The sequence below is a fragment of the Dendrobium catenatum genome, unplaced genomic scaffold (assembly GCF_001605985.2).
Source record: "Dendrobium catenatum unplaced genomic scaffold, ASM160598v2 fragScaff_scaffold_1260, whole genome shotgun sequence".
NCBI classification, from domain to species: Eukaryota; Viridiplantae; Streptophyta; class Magnoliopsida; order Asparagales; family Orchidaceae; genus Dendrobium; species Dendrobium catenatum.
The window spans coordinates 124,168-129,787 of record NW_021319722.1 but is presented as its reverse complement, the minus strand read 5'-3'; the positions used below and the strand labels follow the sequence as shown (position 1 = coordinate 129,787).

Below are 5,620 nucleotides of genomic sequence, written 5' to 3'. Positions count from 1 at the left end.
GGTAGTTCACTTCATACAGGCGGCTCTGTTCCACATACTGAGCACAGGCGTCGTTTGGTAATGAATTTTAAATATTTTTTAAAATTGTTCTTTAATCTATATTAATAAAATTCTCTTAATTCAAACAGAAAGCGATGCTTGGTAGAGAACCAACTCCTGTTGAATTGCATAGTCGCACTCATAAGCGATAGGAGGATCAACAGTGGATTGATGAGAGATCAAGAAAAGCCTATGTAAGTATATTTTTATATATGTTTAATATTTTCTAAGTTTTAGTTTAACTATATATATTTATATTATACTTTCACAGGAGGATTATACACGGCTTCGAGAGACTCATGCCGCATCAGGTGAGGGCTCTTCTGGCGGCTCTGTGGAGTATTCTGAGTATCGCATCTGGTCGCAGGCCGTCGGAGGAATGCAGCATGGTAGAGTATATGGCTTAGGTGCGCAAGCTCAGGCATACGAGGGGATGACATCCTCTACTGCATCCAGCTTCGCATCCAGTTCGCATGAGTCCTTACAAGCTCAACAAATAAGTGCCCTTCAAGCTGAGCTAGAACAAGTAAGGAAATCACAAGCTGATTGGCAAGCTCAGCTGCAAGCACAGGTTCAAGCTCAGCTGCAAGCACAGGTTCAAACAAGTATTCAGCAACACAATCAGTTGTTGGATGAAATGCGCAAGATGAGGGAGCAGCTGAGTGGAAAAGACGTAGCTCCACCTGAGGAGGAGTCCACGGAGTCAGAGTAGTTTAATTTAGTTTATATGAACTTGTTTATTTCTGTGAACATGTTTTATTGAACAGTTTCTTTTAATGTGATGTTTTTAGTTGATTGTTAGTACTGAACTGTTTCTTTTAATGTTATAAACTGTTGTGAAACTGTGGTGAAATTGATATGTTGTAATGTTACAATTGAAATGTTGTAGAATTGATATTTGTATAAGTTTGCAGGTGTGTAAATTTGATTGTTGGCTGGGGAGGAAAATTTTTTTTTGTCAATGCTACAGGTTTCCGGCTGATTTTGCGCCGGAATTTCGCCGGAAAAGACGATACTATGAATTGTAGCGTACGTATCGACGTCTTTGTTCTGTCGAAAATTACCGGCGCATGTACCGGCGCTATATGCGCCGGTATTTACCGGCGTATACTTTACGTCGCAAGCGAAATCGGGGGTTTCTACGTCACACTTTGCGGCGTTTTATCCGCCGGTAAGGTCCGGTGCATAATGCGACACTAATTACCGGCGCATATGGCGCCGGAATTAAGACGTTTTTTAACGTCGACAACTATCCATTTTTTCGACGGTAATGCGTCGGAAACTACGCCGGAGAACTTTCCGGTGCAAATTATGCGCCGGAAAGAAATTATCGACGCGACTTAAACCGGCGGACAAATATACACCGAAACATGCGACGGAAACTATATTTTCCGTCGTATTTTTAATTTTGCCGGCGGATTTTGTCCACCGGTAATAAGGGGTTTTCCTGTAGTGAGAGTGAGGAGATAACATGCCAATCCAAAAGTATACTGAAGCACAAGCACAAGTGTGAACAAAACTGGAGCAAAGATAAAATGGTAAAAATGTTAAGTTTTTTTTTGAAGTTATTTACTTTGGGAGTAGGAAATCCAAACATATGAAATTTGAATGCACAAATTTAAAAACTTATCCTGAAAAGAAAAATGGAGAAAATAAGAAAAATGCAATAAAGGAAAATGATAAGAAGCAAAAAATCTCTTAGATAGACTTAGCATCTGAATCATCAGAATATGAGCAAGATGATGAGGTAACAAACTTATGTTAAATCATCAAAGGTTCAATTGTTAATTCCTATGTTGCACCGATACGGATACGGCGATACGGATACGAGGCGATACGGATATGGGACACGCCAATTCTTAAAAATACAAGATACGGATACGACGTGGATATGTCATTATAATATATAAATAATACATAAAAATTAAGAAAGTAATCAAAATGTAATATTTGAAATGACAAAAAAATTTGAAATAAAAGTAAGCATTAAATATTTAAATGTCTAGTACAACAACAAAAACAAGAAGATAAATTGTCCAGCATATGAAATTTCAACTATTCAATAGAAGGAATGATAGGATTAGCTTCTTCAGTGGTTTGTCTTTGAGTTTCTATATCATCTTGAATAAATATCATAGCTTCTAATTCATACCCATCAAGTGAAAAATTAGCAATTTCTAATATTCTCATATCCTCAAGAGATTCAAATCCATCTCCAGCAACATCCCACATCATGTTGTCTCCTTCCATATAAGTTGGAGTTTTCCTTAAGAGAAGCCGAAGGTTTGTATGCACATAAACTAAATCTTCAGCTCGTTGTGGAGTAATTTTATTTCCCTTCATTGATTAGATGAACGAGTATGTACTCCAATTTCTTTCACAGCAAGATGAGGATGAAACTTGGTCAAACAATTTTATGGCGATTGTTTGAAGTAGAGGTGTTAAAGCTCCATGTATAATCCACCACATTTTCGGATCAATTCTTCACCTATCATGCAATGACTCTTGATCACCAAAGTCCTCTAAATAACCAAAAAATTTAGCAAGCTCAATATTGACACTTCTTCTCTCCTCATTTGAAAAATAACGCTTCAAATATGTCTTCCTCATATTTAAAATTTTTAAATCAGTCTATGGATAAACTCTTTGAGGATCCTCTTGAAGTCATTCTTTAGTTGAATATCTTTAAAAAATATTAAAATGAAATAATAAAAAATATTGAAATTACTAAACAATAAATTATGAATTGATAATGAAAAATGTTAAAATTTACCTGGGATTTAGTGAGTGAGCCAAGCAATATAAAGGTGTATTACTTTTGCTCCACCTATCTTCTAGAATAGCAAAAATAACATCCCAGAAGCTTGAGTCTTCATGAAGTGCCTTCCTCTCATGTCTATATATAATTTATTTTACTTTGTCAAGTATTGAATCCCGCATCTCATAAATGAGATGTAAACAAGACTTATCAGTATCAGCTACTCTCAATATCTCATAAATTGGATATGTGAAATTTATGATGTATTCAATCTCATCCCACCATAAATCATCTAAAAGTTTCTCCTTTATATATCTAGCCTTTCCAACATCATCTTCTATATAACATGACCATTTGTCATTGATCACCATAGCTTGAAGAGCATATTTTTATTTTTTTGAATCTTCTCAACATCACTATAACCGAAGCAAATCGAGTTTCATAAACTGTAAGCATCTTTAAATTAGAGAAATCATTGAATATAAAGAGTCTCATGGAGTGATTCATAATAAAATTCCTAATTACAACTGCATCTCCATCAATCACTATTATCCAATGACATTAGATGATTTCGTTTGTCTCGGCATTCTTAGCTGCACAAATGTTCTTCAAGGCAAGATTAATCATATGCACAAAATATGGTGTCCAGAAAATATGAGGATAGGCTTGCTCTATAAGTAGACCTGCAGCTCTACAAATAGGTGCATTATCAGTAATGACCTGGATGATGTTTGAAGGCCCCACCATCATGATAACTTCTTTGATTAAATAAAAAATGAAGAACTTATCTTTGTACTGCCCTTCAAAGTTTACAGCTTTGATAAACATAGGATAGCTCTCTGTTACAACTATGAAGTTGATAAGTGGTCTTTTTTATGGATCTGTCCACCCATCACAAACTAAAGTAACTCATTTTTCCTTCCAAACTCCTCTAGTAGGCTCGAGCAACTTCTCAATATTATCAATCTCTCTTTGCAACAACTTCGTTCTAATGATATTATATCAATGTGGCATGTATCCTGCAAGATTATTATTACATGTATAGGTAAAGACATTCTTGTAATGTGAATTCCTTGCTAGGTTAAAAGGAAGTCTAACTGAGTAAAACATTCTAGCTATTTCCCCATTTAGTTGTTCTCACATTTATAAATTAAATGCTTTCTCCAAAACACTATCTACAACATATTTTCTTCTTTTTGGTTCAATCCCTCCATCTGAAAAAGCCCCTTATTAACAGTACTGTCATCACTTCTAATCGAAGAAGATGATGAAGGATATGAAGCATGACTGCTTGGAAGTGGAATATATTTTGGAAGCTCTTTTTTACTCTTTTGCTCAACTTCACTGATTTTTCTTTGCAATTCAGCCATTTGTGATGAGCTTATATTCGGGCACTTTAATTCTATGACCACTAATCTTCAACAAATGAGCTTTCACTCTATAATATGATCATTTGTATATGTCATTACAAAAATTGCAACTGAATGCAATATTGTCACCCTCTTCTGACGTTTTACCTATTTTTGTCACATAACCCCATAGAGGTTTGTTATCTTCAATATTGGTCTCTAACGGACCATCAATAGACCCAATTCCTACACTACTAGAGCTCATTATCCTACGAAGGATCGACACAAATTAATCCACATGAATTTGAAACATAAAAATTTTTAATTAAAAGTGTACATATATTGCGCCTATGCCAAAGGTCCAAAGGGGCACTGCCCCCCAGAACAAAATTTATTATAAGAGTTGATTTAAAGTTTTTTCTACCTTCTCGGTAAGACTTTGTACCATTCGGTACCCCTCTGTATCGAGCACTACCGAGCGGTACTGAGTTCCGGTACAGATCAGTACTGAGCAGTACCGAGCGAAACCGAGCACCGAGAAGTATCGAGCGGTACCGAGCGGTACCGAGTACCGAGCGGTACCGAGTATTGAGCGGTACCGAGTACTTAAGTGGTACCGAGCCTACGATTAAGAAAATGAAGAACGAAGAAAACAAAACTTTAATGCTCACGTCGCCTTCACTGTTCGTGTTGTCGAGTCGCTCCATCGACGAAGGATTCTATTGGCTTTAATGCTCGCGTCGTCAAGCCTCTTTGTCGACGAAGGATGATCCTATCCGCTTCTATGATCACGTCGTCGAGCCTCTCCTTCGACTATAACAAAGATGACGAACACCTATGCGGAAACGAAAAACCTGGCTCGCCAAAATGTTTAAGCCACATAAATAAATAGGGATATCTAGCGGATAGCCGAAATGAATAGGGCAAATTATGGCTCTATTTTTTTTTAATAGGACACGCATATTCGATAAGTGTGTCCGATCAAATTTAAATAATATTTTAATTAGACACGGCAAAGCCGTATCCGACACGTATCTATGCCTATTGGAGGCGTATCCATATCCGGCACATGTTTGACATAGCATACCTCATAAATAGGCTTATCTGTGCAACATAGGTTAATTTCAATTAGGTATAAGTATGATAAGGTTTGTTTGTGTGCTTTGTTTATATATTTTTGTGTGATTATTTATCTATTTTGTGTCTCTGTTTAAAATTGCACAATTAGAGGCGCGCCTCTGCCTCTGCACAATTCCTCCCAAAAACGCCTCGGAACCTACGCAATTCCACCTTTGTAAGAGGCGTACACCTCACTGGGACTGAGGCGCGCCTCAGAGGCGCAATTGCGCAATTCCTGATGAGGCGTACGCCTCACTGGGATATGGCCCACTCACTTAAATTGAATCCTTTTCTCCCCCTATACCCGAAGGCACCCGATTTTCCCCCCTTCAGTTCGCGAAACAGAGCTCCCGCA

General features: G+C 37.2%; 1 protein-coding gene and 1 long non-coding RNA gene across 2 annotated transcripts in view; one reads left to right on the top strand and one right to left on the bottom strand.

The window, feature by feature from the left end:
• The window catches only part of LOC110115713 (transcriptional regulator DEF1), a 34,716-nt gene that overhangs the window by 20,528 nt on the left and 8,568 nt on the right, over positions 1-5,620 (bottom strand). The window lies entirely within an intron of this gene.
• Positions 23-1,996, top strand: LOC114580778. The gene is made up of 3 exons (XR_003702338.1): positions 23-57; positions 129-233; positions 311-1,996. It is a non-coding gene; the product is annotated as an uncharacterized LOC114580778 (long non-coding RNA).